This window comes from Vulpes lagopus, chromosome 2, assembly GCF_018345385.1.
Source record: "Vulpes lagopus strain Blue_001 chromosome 2, ASM1834538v1, whole genome shotgun sequence".
Lineage (NCBI taxonomy): Eukaryota > Metazoa > Chordata > Mammalia > Carnivora > Canidae > Vulpes > Vulpes lagopus.
The window spans coordinates 30,515,831-30,541,657 of NC_054825.1; the positions used below are offsets into that span (position 1 = coordinate 30,515,831).

Here is a 25,827-nt window from a genome sequence, read left to right on the forward strand (position 1 = left end):
CCAAAGAGGGAAGCATGTGTGCAGTTATCAAAGAGAAAGGGCACATTACTGGCAGAGAAACATTCTTCTCTTAGCACATGCAAATGAAAATACTCTCCACCTCTGTGGTGAGATTTTTAGTTGTCTATACAAATCCATTCTCCCCTCCACCTTGGCAAGCAGCAGCCAACTGGACTATGTTTCCCAGCCTCCCTTGCAGTCAGGGTGGCCAAGTGATTACATTCTTGCCTAGAAAATGTGAGCTGCAGGGACATGAGCCGTAGAGGACCTGCACCCAAGGTCAGTGGGCATACTTCCTCCACCTTCTCTATTCTCTTCCACTGGTTGGAACCCAAGTGTGCTGGCAATTAAGCTTCAACCACATGGAACATGCCCTGTGATGAGGTGATAACCCAAAGACACTGGATACCAGAATGACCACAAGCTGCAGAGCTGCCCCTCACCTGGTCTGTATAGGTCGGGGATGTGAGGGCCATTACGAACCAGAAAAATCAGTTTCTTATTCTTTAAGCCACTACATACTTAGGCCCCTTTTCAAAGCAATATCCAGGCTTACGTTAATAAATGCACTCCTGCACAGCAATGGGACAACTCTGCATCGTCCTTAAATACCTTTCTCAGTGCCTACCAGGGAATGGGGAGTCCTGACTCCTGGCCAATCCACTAAGATTCAGCAGGGTCAGGAGAGGAACCACTATACAAATTAGGGCAAAAGTTCCATAAGGAACATGTAAGAACACACAAATGGGTAGAAGAGCACCATGAGGAGAGCAAGAAAAGGCAGCAGCAGAGCCCATAAGAGGGACCAGAAACACAAAGCTGCTCCTCAGGGTTTAAAAGCCTGACTCCTATGGGTAGAAGGGCTTAAGGGATGCAAAACCAAACACACACAAACATTTGTTCTAGCCCCTCTGTGGGTTTCTTCACACTCATCTTGCTGGCTGTCACTGGGCAGAAGAGGGGAGTGAATGAGAGAGATGGAGAAGGAGCTGGCCACAGAGGTGGGGGCATCATCTCACCAATACCATCTCCCATGAAGGAGCCAAGGAACCAGGGAAGTTGTGTCTTTGTCAGCCTTGAGGGCCCCCAGAGATCAACAGTCCTGCCATAATTCTGGGGCTGCTACACCCAGCACCACCTCTCCTTCATTCCACTTATGGATACCCACCAAGTCACACCCAACGAGAAGGTACAAGGGGAGAAGAGAGCCACTGCCTCCCCCCAGCCCCCACATCCCTGAATCATCTGCCCAGCCATCCCAGCTACGCGGGGCTCCTCAAGCCCCTGACAGCTCTATCCCACTTTCTACAGTGAGGAAACGGTGAAGACCACAGAGGACCTGCAAAGGGCTGGCACAGACCAGGGGGAGAAGCTAGGGATTGAGAGCCAAGCAGAAGAAGATTCGCATGCTGACCCCACCCTTTAACCCAGCCTGTGACTCTCAGCAAGCTTTAGGTCTCAAATCTGTAAAACAGATGATGCTACCTCACAGAGCCACTGCAAGGATACTTACATACAGTAAGTATGTGGAAGGTACTCCACAAATGCCAATTTCCTATTACCCCTGGATGTCCTCCTTGTAGGCCTGCCACGATACATAAAATTCCTGCCACTGCACTTGTTCTTCAGGATTAAGGCACTGTTGTGAAATGTCCCTGTGCAGTAACATGTCACCGGCTGCAAGGGCCAATTAAATGTTCTGGGCAGGTTAGCAGGCGGGCATCCAGAGCGTCTAGTAGAGGCTCTGATGTTCAAGCTCCCAGGTGCAGACAGGAGTTGCTCTGAAGTGGCAGGTACCCCGAAGGAGAAGACGTTATAAAGAAAGATGATGTGTCAGGGACGCTAAAGCTTCTGATCTGGGACTCTCCAGGTGGGCAGAGCTGGAAGGTAGAACAGCTGCGGGGGGGGGGGGGGGGGTGCCTCCAAAAAGAAAAACAGGAAAAGCAGAAAAAGGAAGGAGACCGGGAGGTGAAAGTCCTCTAATGGAGAATTAGGAAGCAGTCGCAAGGGTGGCCCCTGCCCCTGGCAGCAGAGGGACTGAGCCACCACAACCTGGCCCCCCTCCAGATCCCTCCGCCGAGCTGCTATGTCCCGTCCCTGGCACCATATGGCTCCTGAGTGTCCATCCCCACCCTCACTCTACCAGCCAGGTATGTTCTGAAGAGGAAGGAAGCCAAAAGCTTTGACCTTGCTGTTTGGAAAGCACTTTCAGAATCTTGTTGTAAAACATGCCTGAGGTTGGAAAGGAGGCAGAATGCACCTAGGCAGTGAAGGACAAGATTGAGCATCTCTGGGGTTGTGTTTCCTGCTTGGCCACACACGTGGGATGATCTGAGCAAGGCCGACGCCCTTTCTTTGACCTTCACCACACTAAGAATGGTCCCCCATGCTCACCAGTGACTCAAATCCCAGGAACAGAAACAGAAAAACCACGGAAGGGCAACAGACCTGTTCCTGCAGAACTAGCGGGTAGGAGACACAACGGAGACCCAGCTGGGCTCACCCGAGCTCAGTGAGTGCAGACCTCTCTCACAAGGCCACAGTGAGGGGCAGCAAGGCAGTGCACAGGAACATGCTCCATAGAGGGCCAGGCCAATGCAAGGAAGGACTGTCTCCTTGAGGGAGCCATCAAAAGCTAGCCTTGCTCGAGGAAAACCAGGCTGACCACCCACAGGGTGCTGAGCAGAGCAACCCCACAATGGGTAGGCAGCTGGACCACAACCACCTTTAGGCTCTTCCAGTGCTAAGGTCCTGCCATACACTCTGGCATTGAAGGGGCCATCCCATCAATGTCTTACAGGGCTCAACTCCAGTCAGTTGTCAGGCCTGCTCTGTTTACAGCCTTCCACAGTTTACAAAAGGACTCCCCATCTACTTCAACTTACTTGATGTTGTGACGGAGCTCTAGAACCACACGGCACCCCACTGCATCCTGGAGCCAGCCGTGTGGCCAGTGAAGCAAAGCAAAAGTCGAAGGACAATCAGTACAGTTTTGTAAACCTCTGTAGCCCCAAGAAGCCCAAAGTAAGTGCACCCACCCCAGTCTGCCCTCTCCAGAAACCCATCCAGGTGCCAGCCTCCAGGTCAGGATCTAGAGACCCGGCTGGGTGGTTGTGTGGTCCATTCCAAAGGGGGCCAGACAATGTTGCTGCCCAACTCCTCATGGAGGAAAGCTGGACCCAGCCCTGTTCCTGGGGCTTCAGGGAGAACAAGGGAACAGGACACACAAAATCTGGGCCAGGATGATCCAGGAAATGTGGACGCTGCTGCTTGTGCTTTGCTGAGGGTGGGCCTCACAGCTCGATTCAGAAAAAGCCTTTACCAGGCTAGGGCAGGGGAGCTTTGACTTTGGTACAACCAGATCCTACAGAGCCAGGAAGTCTTGCAGTAGAAGTTGGGCTCTCTGGAGTCAGCTTCTTCTCACTTCAGATTACTCTCCTTTAGGAAGAGAAATCACCCTCATGAGGAACAGAAAAACTACCTTCCTGGTACTTCTAACCACGAGTGCCAGCTCTATCTTCTGAATTACATGAAAAAACCTCCAGGCAACACTGTGTGGTAGTTAAAATCTCTCAGCAGTTATGAGTTTGGGAGCCAGAGAGACCCATTCCAAATCCCAGGTTGGTGATCTTGGGTAGATCATCTGATCTAAATCCCAGTCCCTTCCTTTATTTTTTTTTTTTTAAGATTTTATTTACTTATTCATGAGAGACACACAGAGACAGAAACAGAGAGAGACAGAGAGGCACAGACACAGGCAGAGGGAGAAGCAGGCTCCATGCAGGGAGCCCAATGCGGGACTCGATTGAGTCTCCAGGATCATGCCTTGGGCCAAAGGCAGCGCTAAATTGCTAAGCCACCCGAGCTGCCCAGTCCCTTCTTTTATTAAGTAGAGATGAAAATATTCTTCCCTTTAGAATACTGTGCAGACTAAATGAGATCACGTATGCAAAGCCCCCAGCGTATACCTGGTACATAGGAAAGGCTCAGTAAATGCTAATATCATGACAACAGTTTTGGGGGGATTTAAAGACCACCTTCCTGATCATCCCATGCCTTGTGTTTTCTTGCTAAGTAGTCCCAGTTCCTCAACATGTGATTTCAAGTTCCCTAAACATCCCTTGGTTGCTCTGTCACTAGGCAGCTGTGGTACAATGGCAGGCCCTGGGCAATAGGACAAAAAACCTGGGTTAGAATTCAGACAGCCTTCCTGAAGAGATCCTGGTGGGGACTATTCTGCCTCCAAATCAGGCTGAACACCCATGAGGAGTCAGGCATCGTGCTAAGCAGTGCAGATTCGCCATTCAACAAGATATGACACCTCCCTTAGAGGGCTTAGAGGTTGGTTTACTCCACATTTTAATGGTTCGTGGCATCTAGGACTGAACTTGAGTGCCACTTTTGCAAGCATGCCCCACTTCTCTCCCCAAGGTGAGTAGACCTCCCCTCAACCACTGGCAGAGTCTCCCTTTACCAGCCATCATTTGCACATGAGCCCAGTATCTCTGCCTGTGGAATGAAAAGTTGTGTGTTGCAGATGAGAAAACAAAGAAAAAGGTGAGAAGTCCACAATGTTCCAAATTTACAAGATTATTAGCACAAAATTCATCACAAAGCAGGTGCTTGTCTTAGGGAGGCTGGATGGAAGCTGGTGGGACCTGGGCCTTCATCTCTGGCCCAACTCCCCCAGAACTCCCTCCTAATGGTTCTTCTCTCTTCCTGGGCCACTGCAAAGGGACATGTACAATGGAAAGGGCAGAGCAGACTCCTACCAGCTACAGTCCCAATGAAGCCAGACTATGAGTGCTTGCTAGTCAGACTCACAGCTCCAGACAGTACTCCAGACATGGGTACCCTCTCCTTTCTCTTTACCAGGGAGGGGAGAAGCTGAGGTGGCCACTTGCTGGTTTCAGTGGCTTCTTTCTTTTCTTAGAAGGCCTCAAGCTCTCTTCTGTCCATGGGCCTTCACACACGCAGTTCCCTTCACTCAGCTTGGGTAAGACCCCCATCTTGGGCTGTGCCGAGTACATGTGCAACCAGGGCTGGAGGCCAGGGGAGGTTGAAACCTAGCTTATGTTCTCTCACCAGAGCAGGCATCTTTTTCTGATTCACCTAAAGGTGCCACATGGGCCAGCAAGAGCTCTGGCTAAGGGTGGCTACCTCAGTCTTCCTCAACCTCCAGGGGCAGCTTAGGTATCTTTTACAGGGAAGTCTTTTTGATCCTACATCCCACAATAATTCATTCCTCCTACCTCATAACTCTCATCCAGCCCCCTCGCCTTTTCTTCATATTACACTTTTATTATTTGAGCATAATCTATTTTCCCACTACTCTGTAGGTTCCATGAGCACAGGGCCACATGTCTTTTGTGTAGCTGCATACCCTGGGCCAACCATAGGGCCTGGCACACAGAAACTCAATGCAAAAAAAAAAAAAAAAGAAACTCAATGCACATCTAAGCTTTATGGCAGTATGTTCTTCAGACTCGCCTTGAACTCTTCAGGACTAGGCCTCTACACTACGTATCACCTTCATCTGGCATACTGCAGGAAGTGAATGGCAAGGCCATTAGGTAGGCCATTCAGAGCCCTAAGAGAGTTTGGTCCAACTGAGACAAGACAGGCAGGATGCCCCCATATAGTGTGCACCATATTTGAGAGCCCTCCAATAAATATCGATAGAACCAAAGGACATAGAAAGATAGGATACTACAGTCTCCTACCGGAAGACCATGTTTCTCAGCCTTTTTAAGCACATTCTCTCTTTCGATAAATACACAGACATCATATGCACACCTGTACCCAAATCTGTGCCATCCCCCACTTGAAAATTACTATAATATCAGGCAAGGGATCCCTGGGTGGCGCAGCGGTTTGGCACCTGCCTTTGGCCTAGGGCGCGATCCTGGAGACCCGGGATCGAATCCCACGTCGGGCTCGGGCTCCCTGCATGGAGCCTGCTTCTCCCTCTGCCTCTCTCTCTCTCTCTCTCTCTCTCTCTCTCTCTCTTTCTGTGTGTGACTATCATAAATAAATAAAAATTAAAAAAAAATATCAGGCAAGAGTTTTGTAAACTCCACTTTCGATAGCTTATGTTTTATTTTTTATTTTTTAAGTATTTTATTTATTTATTTATGAGAGACAGAGAGGCAGAAACAAAGGCAGAGGGAGAAGCAGTCTCCCTGTGGGGAGTCCAATGCGGGACTTGATGCCAGGACCCCAGGATCACGATCTGAGCCAAAGGCAAACGCTCAACCACTGAGCCACCTGGGTGTCCCAATAGCTTATGTATTAAAAACAATCTATTTCTGCTAAACTTCAAATGTGATTATGATACTGAATATGCTTTTTCAAATTTCATATATATCTTAATCCTCAGAGATTTTGATTCTTTTACTCTCTCCCATCGACAATCGCCACTCACGGACAAGAACAGAACACAAAAGGGCCTGCCTACCACAAAGAGTAGAAATGTTCTAAGTCAATAAAGAATGTGTAGAAGAGGAACCTCGGGGCATATTTCTAGCACTCTCAGAATAGAATGGCAATAGGATCTAAGTGGGAAGAGCATCAGATGGAAAGTTGGGAGATTAGGTTTTATTTACTTCTAGTTTTGAAGCTCCTTTGTTAGGACAATGTTCAATTAGGACTAGGAGGACATCTTCCCAGCTGTAAAATGGGACATTGCTAAGGAAGAGTCCACAGCACAGAGAAATACTATGACCCCTCCCATCTGAAGGTCTGTTCATTGTCAGGGGTATGGAGAAAAGACAAACCAAGCACAGCTCTGAAGAAGACACACAAGTGTTCCTCAGGTGTATTATTTACTAGGTGCTACAGGCCATTGGAGGAAAGAACATGAAGTGGGCTATGGAGGTCGCCTGGCCCTGGGGCAACTCTCTTCCCCCAGTTGGAGGCAGATGCATCACCACAATTAAGAGATGGGAACAGGCATCAGACCCACACAAATCCTGGGCTTGTTCTGCCACTTACTCACTGGTAATGTCAGATTTCCCTTAACCGTGAGAGGATGACGATTTGACTTACCTCACCGAGTTAGTATGAAGATTAAATGAGATAATATGTGTAAAATATTTGGCACAGCATCTGGAAAATGATAAGTGAATGCAGAACGTATTTATAAATATTAGCTTTATTATTTGTATTACTATTATTGTTTCCCAGCAGGAATGCGGGCAGCTGGAAGGGCAGCCCAGAGGCACCTGGCAATCCTCTTGTTCTCATTTCCTATTTATTGTCACAAATGACATGACCTCTGTGGTCAAGGACAAGAACAGCTGGGTAGGCCAGCAAAAATGCACAGCTGCTGCCTTTTAGGAAAAATAATACTCCAAGGGGCCCCAGGTTGGGATGGAGCTAGCAGCAGGATACAGAGTCTGACTTGGGGTGGAGGGAGCAGGCGACTCCAGCAGGGGTTCTGCAGGAGGGCAATGACGGGAAATAGCCCAAGGGGCTGGAGGGGTAGGAAGAGAAAGTATGGGGGAGACCCAAACCAAAGACGGGTGGGCACAGGAAGCTCCCTTCCCGGAAAGAGGAAGCTGCAGGTGAGCCAGAGGAAGCCAGGAAGATGATGATGTGGGCAGGTGGGGGAAGCTGAGCCAATCCTGAGGGAAAGGTAGCTGGGAAAAAAGAACCAGGTTGCTGAACACTCCTGGATGAAGAAAGGTTGGGACAGAACAGGAAGGAAGGCCACAGGCTCTCTCCCCAGTTGACCTCGAGTCTCCTATTCAAGCCCCAAATCTGCAGATCCCAGGATTTCAACCAGTATTAGGCTACTGCCACCATCTACCTCTACCATCTGGGTTCTCTTCCCTAGGCTGATGGCAAAACAGGATGCAGGTTTCATTTCCCCTTTTCCTGGGAACTCTGAAACAAGTGCTCCATGGATTTCCCTATAGGGAAAGGCCCAGAAGGCCCACCCAGGGGAGAAAGGCCCTTGCAGTTCCGCTTTGAGATGTGCATAGGTTAGGCCTGCCCATAGCTGCCCCCTTCCCCAACTGCCTCTTCTCCCTCTGTCTCTCTCTCGGAGGGTTCAGTCTCAGGCCTGCCCCCCTCCACCCCTGAGCTCTACACACATACAGCACCCATCAGGGGAACGCTGGAAGTCAGGGGGTGTGAACTCATCCTAGCCCTGATTAATCATTCAGGTACCCCCAGACTCAAGTTCCAGAAAAGAGCTGTTCTTGACACTACCCCAGGTGATCTGGAGTCAGGGAGTCTGGGCTGGCTGTGGGGAGCTCGCATCAGGTCACGTCGTCCCAGGTCCAGGAAGGAAGGCTCCCTGACCCCCCAGCGGGGTCACTGTGCAGGCTGTCACACAAGCAGCAATAGTAACAAGGCTGCCTGCATCTGCGTGAACCTTTCCTGAGCACAAAGTGTTGTCATGTACATAACCTTTGACTTTCCCTGCAACACTAGGAGGGGACTGGGCAGATACTGTTCCCATTTTGAAGATGAGGAAGGTGAGGCAATGTGGGCAGGGTCAGAGTTCCTGATAAGCAGAGCTGATAGGTCTGGGATCCATTCTCCAGAAAGTCTCCTCCTTTACCCTGGGACTTCCCTTTCTGCTTTAAATATCTTCGCAGTTCTCCCAACCTAAACAATGAGTGCTCTAGTCTAGCAGTGCTGCTGCATAAAGCTAACAGTCTCCTTCAAAGAGCTGCCCCTCCCCAAATCCCCAGTGTTGCCAAGTCCTCCCTGGTGCTCCCACCCCCTGCCTGCCACATCTTGGGCCCTCCCTCTGCCAACCTGTCACCTGTAAACTCTTTCTTCAAAGGGGCCTTCATATCCCTGGCACTCCCACTACCGAAATGTCCCTTCTCCTGCCTGAGCACTGCCAGCCTCCTAGTTGGCTTTCGTCTTCTGTCCTGATCCATCCCTTCCCTCGACAACCTCCTCATCCTTGAATCCACGGTAGAGTCCCTGGCATCCCTCTGGTCACACATTCTTGGTGGCTCCCCATCACTTCCACACCCCTGCCTCACAGCTCAGCTTTGAAGGGGATTTTCAAGCCTTACCTCTTACTGCCCCCTCTCCACAGAACACAACTGCCCCCCCAGCCCCGCCCTGCATCTCTGCTTTAGCTTAGGCTGGTCTGCCTAACCAAGCCCCTCCTTGCTTCCATCTTTGAGGCTCCACTCTCCAGTGTTCATAAGCGTCCAGCAGGATAGTGTTTCTTAATGCCTGTCCCACCCAAAGCCTGGAAAGGGGCAGCCTCAAATCCTGTGTGATCAGGCCCTGCACCTGCAGCCTGTACCTGGGTGGTCCCGTGACCCAGAGAAGCCAATCCACAGGCTGCCAGAACTCAGCATTGGTGTGCTCAGTCATGGAACAAGCGGATGAGTAAGAGGAGAAGGCTGGGTCTACAGAGAGGGAATCCAAGAGCAGATGCTCAGATGAAAGCAGAGAGGCCACCAGCCCCCAAAAGATAGAGCCGCCTCCATTCCTGACTGCTCTCCAGCCCCAGCTCCCAGGATGCCAGATGCCTCGAGGTGACCCTGCCAGCAAACCCTTTCTCCCTGAGCTAACCTGGAGGGGCCTCTGCTCTGTGTGGAGCCCTATCCATACCAGCCTGGGGAGCCCTGTCCCCTCCTGACAGCCCCAACTGGAGGAGGTGTATACTCAGTAACAAGCAGACTCTGCAAGGGTCACCTCTTTACTTGTCTTCTGGATGGCTAGTAGGTCATATGCCTGTTTCTCTCCCTGGGACCAGAGCTCCTTACTAAGGCCCAGAATAACAGACAGCTTCAGAGCTATGGATTTCCCTCTTCTAGAGCTGCCCCCAGTCTACAGGAGTCAGGAAGGCCTCCACCCAGACAGGTTTTGTCACATTGGACCATCACATGGTTGGAGCTGAGTGGATCAAGCTAGGCCAACTGGATGGGCTCCCCTAGGAACCTGAACTTGGGGCTGGGATAGTTGAGTTCCTCTGAGTATGGCTGGGACTGTTGCAGGAACACTTGGGACTGTCTGGGCTGTGGAGAGAGAGGAAGACCAAAGAGACACACAGTTGAGGTAAACAGATTCTAAAGAGGTTTTCCCAATTCCTGCTTCAGCCAGGCAGCAATCCTGCTGTAAAGATCCTAAGCAGCCTCCCCGCCCCCAACCCTATAATAAATCACTTTTTTTGTTTAAGCTAGAATCAGTTGGTTTCTGTTACTCACAATCAAGGGGTCCTAACACAGCTGGGATCTCCCTCATGCTTCTCCAGGAATACAAAGTAGGTGCTTGACAAACAAACTTGCTGAATGAAGGAAAACTGGCCCCAGATCCTGGCTTTCTGATTTCCGCCAAAGGCACCTCGTGCTCTACAAATACTCCACACATAAAATGTGAAACTCAGCCCCAGGCAACTTAAATTAAATGCACTTTCCTTGCCTGAAGTGCATTATAACCTCATTTTAATCTCTTTGGGACAAACCAGCACTGAAAGGAAAAGCAAATGGGAGCAGACCAGAGAAAACAGCCTATGGCAATGCAGACAAGCAAGTCAGACTGGATCCATGATCTCTGTGGTATCCCCATCTATCTCCCCACCAAGATTTCTGTCCCTATACCATGCCCCCAGTCTACCCATGATAACTATCAAAATCTCCAAGAGTTCACAAAGTTTGCACCCCTACTGATGGGTCATTTTATGGCCAGAGGCCACCACAAGGCCAAACCCACAAATCTGAAGGCTCAAAGAAACCCCAGAGGGTCGTCCTACCCAGTGGTTTTCAAACTGTGTGTTCTACAGGACCCCATGACTTCAGTAGAACCTTTCGGGGTCCCAGTCTCCCTGGCATCAACCAGTGCAGTGCCTGTTTGTTATATATACCAGCCTAAGCTCCAAGTGGCAGAGCTAGAAGGGAACTCTGGCCCTTGGACTTTTCCTAATGTCCCTCTATCAAGGCTGCCTCTTTAAAGGCTCTCAGGCTTGGGCAGGGCCAGAAGTCAGTCCTGTGTGGGTGAGCACTGGCCATGGAACACAGAGGGGGCAATGAAGACACAACGTGGTGCCCACTAGCCGGTGTGGAGTCTAAGGTCACCCTGGCTACATCGGTGGAAGGGCAATGCTAAGCAACCCAAACGATATGGAGCTGTCCTGATGCTAGTCCTCCGCTATATATAGTTTCTCCCCTGAAATGACCTCATGCAGCGGCAAGGCTTTGTGGTGTGGCAAAACTGACTATGCATCCCCAACTCCAGGGAAGAGAGCTCTGCTGAAGAAACTGGATGGTAAAGAAGAAAAGAGAAGTCTGTGGCCTGGGGGTGGGGAGGTGGCAGGGAGCAAGCCTTATGGACAACTCAGGGGAAATTCTTTCCCTTGACCCCCGGGAGCAAATGGGAGACTCCTGTGCAGAGGGTACTGAAACTGAGTCCCAAGTCTGGGGTAGGGAACTCTGCTACATCGGAGGCTTCAATCCAGCCTGTTCACAGATAGCGGGTACCTGAAGCCCATCTTTCATCTGTACCCCACATGCAGGAACCAGCAGAGCCCCCCCCCCTTTGATCTAAACTCTATTTGAGACCTTCCCTAACCTTGGTGTACACAGCTCACTTGATTCTGCTACCTAAAAAAAATACAAAAGGAAGGAAGGATGAACACCAAATGGGAATGGGGACTCTCACGGGGTGGTGGGAGTGTGCAGGAGACTTTCTTCTTTGGGCTTTCTGGCATTGTTCACACTTTATACTTAAACACAACTTCTACAATAAGGAAAACCCTATTACTTGCTTCTCTCCAATCTGCATACCTTACCTAAATCTAAATCACTAACTCTTCTGCAACTCTCCTCACTTACCCTTCATAACTGCCCTATCCCATCTCAACTCTTAAGTGTCTTGTATTGCCTTTGTCTCTGCTTGTCTATACTATGTCTTGCTGAAGATCGTACCATTATCTTTGCTCCCTTCCCAGACTAACCAGAAGCCATCATGCATGACGAGACATAGAGGGATAATGTGTACACAGGTATGAAGCAAGATGGAGAGAAAAACAGGAGAAATGGAGTCAGATTTCCTGCTTATGATACCAGCTCCACCTCTGACTATGCAGGATAGACCACAGACCAGTGGCTTGGCCTCCCTGAACCAGTTCCTCCAGCCAAATTCCTAATTAGTGCCAATTCTCTTCTCCTAAAGGGAAGGAAAGATTCTGAACATGTCTGCCAACTCCACAGCTTTTGAAAAAGGGATCATTTCATCTCTAAAACTGAGAAGCCCCAGACCCAGCCTATAAAAGAGATCCCCATCCATCTATGCCTAAACTAGCACTGGACTATGGAGAACAGGGCCAGTAGGCTGAAATCTCTCCTTGGACACTTCCTGTGGGCCAGAGGCCCTGGCATAGACAAATGCCCAATGGGTGGTACAGTCAAAAGTGGTAGGCTGAGCATCATCTCTGCCTAAGGCTGCAGTAAAAGTACTTGAGGGTCAGCAATAAACCAGACACCCAGGCCCTGGATCTTCCATGGGACACATGTCACAGCAGGACAGAGCTAGGCTCAGCTTCAAACAGGAGGGGTGGGCTGCAGATGAAAGGGCCCAGTGTGGCTCTCCTTTTGCCCATTAACTCCAAAGACTAGCCCATCCTGTTCCTCAGGGAGAGGCCTCGGATAACAGTACATACACTACACCATGTGGATGTTTAAAAAATCATCTGGGGCCTTATAAAAAGCCATAGTAGCAGTAAGTTCCCAGCCACATAAGGCCTCCCTTCTCAGCAGCCAATTCTGGGCCAGGCCACAAAGAGGACTATCACACTGGGCAAGACCCAGGTGAGCTCTGGTTCCATGAACACAATACGACAGCACAAAGGAAGGAGGGCAAAGAGCAAACAGAGACATAGGGACATAAACTCCCTGTGCAGAGCATCACCAGCTCCCTGGGGACCCTTGGTACTGTGTGCCATGGATCTGCCAATGAGGGTGTGGCCAGATGGAAACAGGTTTGGGAAAAATGAAACCCAATCACAGAAGCTCCAGTACTGTTGAGTCCATCACACTGTGAACTCCTTGGGGAAGGAATCAACTCTTCCTCCTGTGCCTGGCACCTAACCCAGTGCCTGGGACAGGTACTGAATATTTGGAGGAAGTTTCCCATAGTGCTTAAGATATAGATCCTAGGATTCAAATAGCAGTTCCCCCACTTTCGTGGGCAAGGGTCTTAACCTCCTTAAGTCTCAGTTTCCTCCTCTGAAAATGGAGGTAATTATGCCTACCTTATAGATCTGATGTGAAAATGGAAGATGCTGGTGCCAAACACCTGGTAGGGTATTTAATGCATGCATGGGAAATTAATAAATGGTACTGATTTCAACGATGATAATAAATGCTACTTATTCAGTAATGTCGTGAGGTCCTGAGAAACGAAAAAGCCCATGCCACATGACAGTCTATTTGGGGGGAACACAGCGCATTCACTAAGTAAAAAAATCATTGCCATGTGTGGATATCCCGTATTACGGAGGTCAGTGTGACCTGTTTTGCAGACACTGCGGGGGGCAGAAGAGAGGGGGAAGAGGGGACAAATGCATGAAGGTTTTGTTGTCCTATGAAGTACACTTTCTGGCACATTCAGGATGTGTAGTGTAAGAACAGGCAGAAGTAGATGATTTGCTAGTCATGGGTGGCAATGACGTCAATAAACCAGCTATACCTGTTTAGGGCCCAGTGAGCCCTCAGCTGAAACTGACAGTGAGGTAGGTACTGCATGGAAGGCACGCTGAGCTGGGAATCTGTAACAGTGGTCTAGAATCCCAAATCTTCCATTTCTCACTGTGTGACCCTGCACACAATAGTATCACTGAGCTTCTCTCCTAAAATGAGGACCGTCTCTTAGAGAGTTATTAGGAAGACAAGATGAGATATGTGTAAAGTACCTACTGCAGTACCTGCCACACAGTTGGTGTTTAATAAATATAACTATAAAACAATTATTTTTTAATCTAGTTGGAGGGGGCTGTGTATCAAATGCAGAAAAGTGGCTCTGTTGTAGATGTTGATCATTTCCAAGAAAATTCATGAAGGAGGTGTCTACAGTTGACCAAGTGTATTAGAAAAATGTGCCAGGTTCCAGGAAGGAAGCCCTAGAGGACCCAGAGATGTTCTGACAAGCTAAAGATGAGCCATAGCAAACTGAGGGCACTCCCCAGCCTTGACCTACCAAGCAAGATGTTTGTATCTGTTTTGAGACAGCTCAGAAAAGTAGCCACTGGGTGTTACTGGAATCAGCAGGAGTATATGTGTGTGTGTGGGGGGGGTGCGGGGAGGGCTGATGCAAGAGATTTGTAACTAACAAGAGTTCTCAAGTTTTCCTGAAAGGTTCACATTTTTCAAAACAAGCTAGATTCAAGGCTATCTCTACAATAATATCACTCTTGCACAACTTGTTTCCAATTTGCTTTCCTGAATAAATGAGTGGAATTACAAGAATGGTAGATAACCAGGGTATACAGTGGAAGCTAGGTCTTGCATATGAACTTCACTGGCCTGCATCTTAACTTGGGGCAGGGGAGAGAGGAAGGTTGGGGACAGCTGGCTTAAATATTGTGCCACACATGGTGATAATAGTAACTGCAATTTACTGAATACTTTAATATGTCCCAGCCACTATTCTTTTTTTTTTTCATATATTTTTTAATTGGAGTTGAATTTGCCAACATATAGTATAACACCCAGTGCTCATCCTGTCAAGTGCCCCCTTCAGTGTCTATCACCCAGTCACCCTGTCCCCCTACCCACCACCCCTTCCACTACCCCTTATTCATTTTCCAGAGTTAGGAGTCTCTCATGTTCTGTCACCCTAATATTTCTCAGGCACCATTCTAAGGACACTATGTGCATTAACTCATTTAATCCTCATGACAGCTCTACAGAGCAGGTACTATTATCTTCATTTTACAGATGAGGAAAGTGAGGCCCAAACATCCAAAACAACTTGCCCAAGGTTACATAGTTAATGAACTGGAGGAGTTGGAATAATAAACTGCAAATGGATACTAAATAACAAAATACTTGTCATATTGTCCTAATTATCTGCTACCAAAAGAAAAAACTGGTATCTTGTTGTCCTGTTTGGAAGATTCTAAATTTTGCAAATCAAAAAAATTCATGGTCAGGGAGCACCTGGGTGGCTCAGTCAGTTAAGCAGCTGACTCTTGGTTTCTGCCCAGTTTGTGATCTCAGGGTTGTGTGAGATGGCTCCCTGCTTAGCGTGGAGTCTGCTTTGGATTCTCTCCCTCTGCCCCTCCCCAACTCTTATGCGTGTGTGTGTGCGTGTGTGTGTGCATGCCCATGCTCTCTCTTTCTGTAAAAGAAATAAATCTTTTAAAAAATTCATTCATTCATTCATTCATTCATTCATTCATTCATTCATTCATGGTCAGCCCTTGTTATACACTCTGACTCCAGGGGAAGGGCCAGAGTTTGGCCCAAAGCAGATTTTCCTAGTGGGGGCAGGGGAGGCTACATTCTGCTCTCCCCAACACTCTGGGCCGACCAAGAGTCAGTAGAATACAAATTCCCAAAGTAACCATGAACTTGGCTTTGGTTATTGCCATTATTCATTAAGGATCTGTTGTGTGTGGGCACTGTGCTGATCACTTCACAAACATCACCACTTGTGTGATGGAGTCCTTGACTACCCTAAGTGGCCCTACTCTTGTTCTCATTTTATAGATGTGGAAACTGCCTCTGACCTGAAAGCAGTGGAGCCGTCACGTACTATGGCTTCTACCTCTCTACCACTTAGTTGTCAATAATCTTGGGCAGTTTGGCAACCTCACTAAATCTCAGTATCCTCACCCATAAAATGGGGAGAAAATTATCCTTGCCCTGCCTACCTAAGAAGATGGTTGTGGGAAATAAAATCATATATAATACTTGTGAAAGCGCTTTAAAAATGGCAAGACACTGAACAAAGCAAGAAATCATTAGTCTTATTAATAACAAACAGTGACACCTGATCCAGCAAGCACTTTGCTAATATGACTCCGCTGCCTCTTTTTCCTTGGGCATTAGGAATAATTCAAAATCTGCAGAGCCAGGGCACTCTTTTCTTCAAGTCCCTGGCATCTAAGAGTTGGAAAGTGGAAGTTCATTCTGGGAGAAGAAGGAACTAACAATGATATTTGCCTTCTACCTGTATGTCTCTTTAGGAATGCAATTTGGCGGGGATCCCTGGGTGGCTCAGCAGTTTAGCACCTGCGTTCAGACCAGGGCATGATCCTGGAGTCCCGGGATTGAGTCCCACATCAGGCTCCCTGCATGGAGCTTCCTCCCTCTGCCTCTGTGTTTGTCTCTCTCTCATGAATAAATTTTTTTTTTTTTTTAAAAAGGAATGCAATTTGGCTGAGTTCCACTGCTTCCAGCACACACAACCCTCAAACAACATTCAACACATATTTACTGAGCATCTACTAAGTGCCAAGCACTTGATCCAGGACAATGGACTTATGTGGCTCCTAGGTGTAGAGGTTCTAGTTTAGCGGTTGGGAAATTAAAGGAGGTGGCAACAGCATCAAGAAGGGAGCAGAGTGGCTACAGTCCTTGGAGCTTTGCAGGCTTTAGAGCAGACTTCCAGCTTCTTCTCATGGAGGGGGGGAAGAGAGCACAATAGAATGAGCTCTGAGCACTAGAATTTGAGTCAAACTACTTAAGCTGAGCTCTAGCACTGCATCTCCTCAGCCTCGTGACCTCCAGCAATCAATTTACTCTCCTGACCATCATCTTTCCCATATGTAAAATGGGTAGAAATGTTCCCATAGGCACAATGAGGACAATCAAATGAGATGATTGTCTGAATGGGCCTAGTTAGGTGCCTAAAGATGCTCAATAATAAACTCACTTTAAACACAAAAACCATGTGTTCTCTTCCTCCTATCCGGGGAAGATAAACTATACAAGGACCAAAAAGCTCATGCTCTGAAGTCAGACCACTTGGGTTCCTGTCCTGGCTCTGCTGTTTACAACCTGCATGGCCTTAGGCAGGAGACACTACCTTTCTAGGGCTCAATTTCTTCATCTGTAAAACGGTGATAATAGTGTCCATGCATAGGACAGTTGTGAGGATGAGCCAAGATACTGCACGTGATGCTCCTGGCACACGGTAAACACCAAGCAAAGGTGAGCTACTGCCAACTGTATCTCTTCCAGCCCTAAAAACAACAAAACTCTGAGTCCTCTAAGATCTAGGCTGCTTGGTGACTGGCTGGCTGCCTAGGCTCGAACTCTGGTGCCAGCCTCCCTGAGAAGACAGGTACAAATGAGGAGCCATCCTTGTCCCCCTCTCCCCATACCCTGCAGGAGCTGCTCCACCCCCTTTCCTGACAATAAGGGATATTGAGTTGAGGGGGTTGGGCTGGTTGGAGGTATGAATGCATACTGAGCTTGGGCCCTCTTCCCTGTGAGCTCAGTAAGCAGGGAGACCTTGTCCCCATCAGAGAGAAGCACATGGCTTTGAGTAGCAGACAAACTCATCACGTCACCATGTCACTGTCACTCCTTACTTTTTACTCAACCCTACATGCTCCCATCTGAACCACAGTCCTGAATCTCTCACACGCAAAAGAGCTAAAAAAAAAAAAAAAAAAAAAAAAATTGGTGCTCACTCCATGTAAGACAGTGTTAACATTCTCTAGGAGCTAGATGAATTATAACAACACAGACCTGCTTCATTTAACTGGAAGCCCCATCCATCCATCTATCCATCCATCCACCTCACCATCCATTGACCACCTAGTTAGAAACCCAGAGGCAAGCCAAATTCTTTTTTTTTTTTTAATTTTTATTTATTTATGATAGTCACACAGAGAGAGAGAGAGAGATATGCAGAGACACAGGCAGAGGGAGAAGCAGGCTCCATGCACAGGGAGCCCCACGCGGACTCGAGCCCTGGTCTCCAGGATCGCGCCCTGGGGCAAAGGCAGGCGCTAAACTGCTGCGCCACCCAGGGATCCCACAAGCCAAATTCTGACTGACCAGAAAAGATGTCACAGAATCCACCCATCCCGTACTTCCCTCATTGGTGGGCCCCTTAGGCTTCACTAAGAGCTCATCTACTCTTTCTCTAGGTACAATTCTAACAATCCCAGCTGTTTCCCCCAGGAAATGGGAGGGGCTGCTATTTGAACCCAGTAGATGGACTCTCAAGAAATGACCTCTATGATCAGGTGTCATTTCACACCCAATAGGATAGCTATTATCAAAAACAAGCAGGGGAGCCTGGGTGGTGGCTCAGTCAGTTAAACGTCTGCCTTCGGCTGAGGTCATGATCTTGGGATCCTGGGATTGAGCCCCGTATCAGGCTCCATGCTCAGTGGAGAGCCTGCTTGTCCCCTCTCCATCTGCCCTTCTGCCTAGCTTGTGTGCTCTCTCTCCCTCTCTCTCAAATAAAGAAAATCTTTTAAAAAAACAAGCAAATAAAATAAAAATCATAATATAACAAATATTATTGGTGAGAACATGAAGAAATTGGAACCCTAATCCATTGCTGGGGGAATGTACAATGGTACAGCCGCTGAGGAAAATAGTATGGCAATTCCTTAAAAAGTTATACATAGAATGAAAATATGATCTAGCAATTCTACTTCTGGATATCTACACAAAAGAACTAAAAGGAGGCACTCAAACAGATTTGTACACCCATGTTCACAGGAGCATTATTCACAATAGCCAAAAAGTAGAAGCAGCCTGAGTGCCCACTTACAGATGAATGAACAAAATGTGGTATAGACATATAATGGAAATTATTCAGCATTAAAAAGGAAGGGAATTCTAACATGTGCTACATCATGGAAGAATCCTGAAGATAGTACACTAAGTGAAATAAGCCTAACACAAAAGTTAAAATATTGCTTCATTCCACTTACATGAGGTACTTGGAGGGGTCAAATTCAGAGAGAAAGGGAGTAGTATGGAAGTTGCCAGGGGCTGAGGGAGGGAAGAATGAGGAGTCTGTGTTTAATGGGGACAGAATTTCAATTAAGGAAGATGAAAAAGTTGGTAGAGATGGATGGTGTGATGGCTGCACAGCAATGTGAGTATACTTACTGTACAGAACTATATATCTGAGTGTATGATGTTAGGTATATCTAACCACATTTTTTTAAAGTGGGGAAATAGAAATAAGAAGTGACTGCTACCGGGCAGAAGACAGATTATAGGTGGAAATGTGAAACCTGAAAGCACAACAGCCATTTAGTTTGGGGCCCACTGCCCTGCAGTCTCAGAAGCCCAGAGGCCTCACACTGTCACAAGCATAGTAACTCATCAGGCAGGATGCTGTTCTCATTCAGAGTCCAGAACAGGAATCCAGAACCTCCCCACCCCAATGCTACTTAAGACCTCAAGGCTGGACACTGTGGAATGGGCTCTCTCTCAGCAATCTCCTTCTGTTTGCCACTAGTTCACCCTTCTTTCAGAAATAAAGGCTTTTGACAGAAAGAAGCTTTTGTGATACCCATCTCCACCAAGCAGGTGCTTTGTATATATACAGGTATGAACTCAACAGCCCTGAGTCGCAACAGCCCTGAGTCGCAAAGAGGTTATCATCCATTTCAGAAAGATTCCCATCCAAAAATAGTTTTTAAACATTTCTTTTTTAGTTTTGCTCTTTTAAAAAACAGTAAGCTTCAATGGTCTTGTGGGGAAAATCACTGGCTATGGTTTTTGTGTGTAAAAATCCTGTGGCTAGGATAATAGAAACTTTATAAGCTCACAAAATCTCCTTTTATCCAGGATCTCACTTGATTCTTAAAACCTCTCTGGGAGGTGGGTAGGGTAGCAGTCATCCCACTGCATGAACCGGGAAACTGAGGCTCAGATAGATCAAAGTCACACACACAATTAAGAAGAAGCAGAGAACCAAGGCCTTGTTGTCCATCAATGCCAGATGAGGATCTGGGTTGGGACCTCATATGTAAGCAGATCATCCAGTCATGAAAGTGATTTTTAAAAAAGTGTTAGTTTATTTTATCCCCATAACATCTTTCTGAAGCAAAGTGAAATTATCATTTTCTAGAAGTAGAGGATCAGCTGAACACAAACAAATGACTTGCCCAAGATCACCACTCAAGAAAGGGGCAGAGGGACTAGACCTCTTCTCTTTTGAATACACTTGACCTTGAGTACTTCCCTACAATGTCTTGACCCTGACACATTCAAAATTTAAAGGAACTCATGCAGTTTTTATATAGGTTGTACCACATTTCTGTGAACTCGGCAGGGAGTAGATATACCTTTATTCTCTTTTTAATAGCTGGAAAAGAAAAAGAGGTTAAAGAAAACTTTAAGTTCCTTTCAGCTCTGAAATTCTATGATTCTAAAAATTCCTCAGCAAGTTGCTTGGTAGAGAGAGGCCTAGAATCCACAGCATCCTCCTTCCTGCTCCCCAGTCTATTAGACCACCTCATCCCTGCCCCTTGAGTTGATGATGACAAATACCATGTGTATCTAGGAGATGCATTAAATGACATAAAATGTCAAGAAAGTGCCATAGCGGGCAGCCCGGGTGGCTCAGCAGTTTAGCGCTGCATTCAGCCCAGGGTGTGATCCTGGAAACTCGGGATCGAGTCCCGCGTTGGGCTCCCTGCATGGAGCCTGCTTCTCCCTCTGCCTGTGTCTCTGCCTCTCTCTTTCTGTGTTGTCTCTCATGAATAAATAAATAAAATCTTTTTTTTTAAAGATTTACTTATTTATTTATGATAAACAGAGAGAGAGAGAGAGAGAGAGAGAAAGAGGCAGAGACACAGGCGGAGGGAGAAGCAGGCTCCATGCTGGGAGCCCGACACGGAACTCGATCCCGGGAACTCCAGGATCGTGCCTTGGGCCAAAGGCAGGCGCTAAACCGCTAAGCCACCCAGGGATCCCAATAAATAAAATCTTTTAAAAAAAATGTAAAAAGTCATACATCTTAAAAAAAAGAAAAGAAAGCGCCATTGGCTGTTTAGAACCCTAACAGAGGACTTGATGCTGCTCTGCTATTACAGCCCATGTCTCCTAGCAAGAGACTCCCAAACCAGAGGGAATTATATCCCAGGTACTTGAGACCTTACCCAAGCCTGCGGTGAGAGAGAAGCCAGTCTCAGAAACAGAACAGCACTGTGAAATTGCTGCTTAAGTCTCCTTATTAGATATGTGCCCTAATACCCACCTAATATGAGAGAGCACTCAGGTTGCTCATTCCTGCTTTTCCATAGACCTTCCCAACTCTGTTAGATACACTAGCTTCATCCAACAAGGACTTATTAGGCACCTACTGTATGTGAGGCACTACTTTATGTATCAGGGAGCAAATAAATAAAAATTTCTGACTGCACAAGGTAAGGAGGCAGCTGATGCCAGTTGATGGTGAGTGCCATGGAGAAAAATATAACAGGAAAGGCAGGTAGATAATGCTGACAGCAAGTAGTACTGCGAAGGGGACTGGTTTTTCAAAGGATAGCCTGGAAGGCCTTGACTGAGAGGAATGTTTGAGGGGATGTGGAGGAGGTGAGGTAGACAGGAATGGACCCATTCAGGTATCAGAGGATAGAATAGGCGATGAAGAGCAAGAGATAGCTTAAAGGTAACCTGGTGAAATCATATCACATCTTGTAGACCAACACAAGGACTCTGAATGAGATAGGGAGCAAAGAAGTAACAAAATCTGACTTACAGTTTACAGCATCACTCTGGCTGCTGTGATGAAAACAGTCTGTCGGGAGACAAGGGAGGAAGCAGGACAGTCAGTTAAGAGGCCCATGGCAGCTTAGACCAGGGCTAAATCAGTGAAGATGATGAGACTCAAGGTTCTGGATATATTTAGGGCAAAGCCAATAGGATCTATTGATTAAATGGATGTAGGATTGAGAGAAAGAGGAGGTGTCAGAGGTGACTACAGTTTTGGGGGCTCAGGCAACCTGGAAGGATGAAATCACCATTAACTGAGACAGAAAGACTTTGGGAGGAACAAGGGTGGGGGCATGGGTTCCTTTGGTTTTGGACATGTTAAACTAGGAAGGCTTTTAGACGCCAAATGTGGTGAGTATCGGCAGAATTTACAAGGTTGGAATTGAAGAGTATGCACTGAAATTATCCATGTGGGAGTCACCAGCTATATAGTAATACATGATTGTATGTATTATCATAGAGAATTTCCATGTATGATCATGTGTAATTTGTATGAATACATGTCTATTATCCCCCCCCCAAAATTGTAAGCTCCATGTGGCCAAGAATCATGTCTGTTCACAGCCAGCAAGGTACCTGGCACTCAGTAAATATTTACTGGGCAAATGGAGAAGTTGCCCAATTACTCCCTCAAGAATAGCCACAGCAACCCACACAATGAGAAGCAAACTCTCTTGCAACCACAGCGCCAAGCCCAACCAGCTCAAAAGAGGGCCCTGGGTCTGTCCACACGGGGCTTGAGATTCCAGAATGTAAGTGATATGCCTGGCACATCACAGAATCAGATATTTGGGTTTCAGCCCTACCACATTCTCACAGGGTGGAGCCAGGCAAGAGACCTGCCTGTTCTACTACCTCTCTTTCTCCCTGGGTGGAGGGTGGGGGGTGGAGGGGTGGCTAATATGTACTGGGTGGTGGGAGCCCCCCCAAATAAGTAAATCCCCAAGTATTCTCTAAAGCATGTAAGGACCACCCAACACCTGAAGAAGGAACATAGGCCATACATTATGAGTAATAGTTAAAAAAATAAAAAAGAATGATAATCACAAACCTCCTAGCTGACATAAGATGGCCTGACCAATGGGTGTAATGTCTCTGCTTTACCTGCCAAATGACTAGGAAGACAGAACTAAGGCCAAAGGATAACATAACAAGGTATAAGATTTCAACTCAATAACTTTACAGTTTTGAACAGCTGTCTTTGTGAAGATGATGAAACAGCGCTGATCTTGTACAATCCTGTCCCTATCCATGATACTGAAAGTGTGACCTGAGAGAGGTTTTTGAGGACTTGCCCAGGGTCACCCTGCTACTGTCCCAGGACTAGAACTCAGGTTCTAGCTCTCTATTGATGATTTCTTCCTATTACCCCAGTGGCAAAGGAAAGGTAAGAGTTACCAAGGGAGCTGAAGAGTTTTAGGCATTAGTGTTACAACATCAAACTATGTCTTTGTCAAAGGGTAACCTGCAGATGTTACAGGAATGCCAGGTGCACGCTGTGAAGTTAAGGAGGATCCCTTCCTTCATACCAAACTTGTCATCCTAGAGAGTTCCTCTTGGCTTTGGACTTTATGAATAAAGCTATTCATAGGGGGATCTACAGAATTGAAAAAATGATACACTAGCAGGTAAAAAAAAAAATGCAGATATATACTTCAGTAAAATGTTTATGTGAAAAATTCAGACACTAGGATGCAGTTAGGTTAATGCTCTGAAATCGGCAAATATTGGGTGCTTCCTCTGTTCAAGTCAGTGTGCTAAATGCTGACTGTGTGTGTGCGCGCGCACCTGCATGTGTGTATCTGTATGGCTATAGGAGCGGGTGTGAGAGACAAATATATAAGGATAGGACAGAACCCAGGTCTTCAAGGCTTGCAGGATAGGTGCTGATACAAGACTATAAACATCAAAGAAATGACTAATTATGTGGAGTAGATAATTGTTAAGTAAATGGCATAATGTGTCTGCAGTTCTCCTCAGAAGGGAAGGATTTGGAATTGTCAGGCAAGGTGCTTCTAGAAAGATATGGGATTTGAGGCAAACCTTGTAAGGAAGAAAGGCTCTTGATAAGGGGAAAATGGCAATGGAGCAAACACTGGTGGCCTTAATTCAGGGAAAAGAAAAAAAAATCACGCCTTTAAAAAGGACCTGACCAAAGTGGACAGCCTTGAAAGTTAAAGTTCCTACAGAAGCGGAGAAGTGCAAAAAGATTTCTAAACAGGCATGTGGCTGGCTCAGCCAGTAGAGCACGCAACTCTTAATCTTGCAGTTGTGAGTTCGAGCCCCATTCTGGGTGTAGAATTTACTTAAAAAAAAAAAAAAGTTTCTGTTTAAAAAAAAAGATTTCTAAACATAGAATTATAGGATTCAAAACAAGTTAATTTGACAAACATCTTCTGGGGGTAGGGTGGTAGGGTGCACAGTGTGCAGACATCAGATGAGTGACCGCAGATGAACTTGCTTTTGGTAGGGAACTAACTTTAGCCAGGGAGGTGGAGTAGACTTGAGATGACAAGGGAGTGAAGCAGAGTGGAAGGAGCAGGTTTGTATGGCTTCCCAAGGAAGAACCAGCAGGTCCCAGTGGAGGACTGGCTGAGAGGCAGAGAAAGCCAGCAGAGAGACATCTCCAAAGTATGACATTAGGCAGCTTCAAGAATGGAAGAGTAAAGGGAAGCTGGCTGAAGGGAGAGATGCAGAGCTTGGTTTTAGAAGTGCTGACTCTAATGATAACTATATCAGCGTGTCCAGGGGGCTTTTACTGATGTGAGTCTGGAATTTGACAGGTAATAGCTGAAGATACAGTGTAGGGGTCTCCCCCAGTGGACAGAGTTGTGGGACTGAGTATGATTTCTCTGGGAAGGCGTATGGGGGGTGGGGGGAGTCAAGCTGAACCATGGGTGTGCGCACATCTAGGACGGGATGTGATCGTGAACAGTGATCAGAGAAAAAAAGCAGGATAGTCTAATGCCAAGAAGGGAAGAGTTTCAAGCATGAGAGGATCGGCACCAGCGAAAAATGCTACAAAATCAATCATGTGGACTGAGCACATAAATAATAAGTATTCGGCGGGCAAATGAATGAATGAACGAAGGAAAGCCCTTGGGTTTGAGAATCAACTTTCCTCAGTCAGAATGGCCAGGGTTGCCAAAAGGTTTTCAATGTTAAATTTTACCTCGTCCCTCCATCCCCTGAAAAACATTTTTCTTCTTCCACAAGTCATCCTGTCCACCACACAGACATCCTTCTCTGCTTCCCGCACATTTGCCCTCATCTTCCTTCCCAGTTTCCACAACCCAAGCAACACACCTTCAGTGTCAAAGGAGACCGGAAATTCCAACTAGAGTTTCCACTTCATTAACAGCCATGGCTGTGGCCCCTCTTGCATAAAGGGATATGTGGCAACTGGGTGGATGAGGAGACTGCGTTGTAGCCCCAGCTGCACTACTAACTAGCTGTGTGGCTGTGGGCAAGTGGTTTACCCTCTCTGGATCTGGGCTTCTACACAGGCAGGAGGAGGAGTTAGGTCTATCTGGACTCCAGACAAGTTTGAAGGTCCCTTTCAACTCTGAAGTATACGATTTTTATCATTCTCAGAAGGTCCTTGCAACACCCTCAGAGAAGGAAGTGAGTACAAGACCCGGGGAAACGAAGGCCAGACTCTTCCCAGGGCGAAGCGCCAGTATAGGAGGAAAGTGAGAAGGCGCTGCCCAGCCCCTGCGGATCACCAGGGAGCAGATGCCATCCCCAAGGCTGGGAAGGACCCCAGCAAACCCCAGCGCGATTCCCACCCCACACCCCACCTTCTCTAGACTCCAGACAGCCGGGAGGCTCTAAAAAGCCTTGCGGGAGAAATAAAGATTTCTTTCCCAGAGTCCTGCGCTGCTTTTGCCAGTTGGATTCCGGCAGACACGATCTGCAGCCGGATAATGACACAGACAGTCTTTGGAAAAGCGACAGTTCTCGCTCGCTCCGAGGGCTGGGGCTACTGGCTCCCCGCGCCGGGCCCCGACGGGCCAGCCTCCGACCCCAGCCCGGCTGCCAGGCCAGCGGCGCCCCCGTCCCGGGCCCCCCTCCTCTCCGGCGGCCCCGCCGCGGTCTGCAAACATTTCCTGCCCCCGCCCCCGCCCCCGCCCCCACTCGCAGCTTCCCAGTT

The 25,827-nt window shown here is 47.5% G+C and overlaps 1 protein-coding gene across 1 annotated transcript in view; it reads right to left on the bottom strand.

Moving 5' to 3' along the window:
• The window catches only part of UBTD1 (ubiquitin domain containing 1), a 56,639-nt gene that overhangs the window by 29,856 nt on the left and 956 nt on the right, over window positions 1–25,827 (bottom strand). The gene's annotated exons all lie outside the window — the stretch shown is intronic.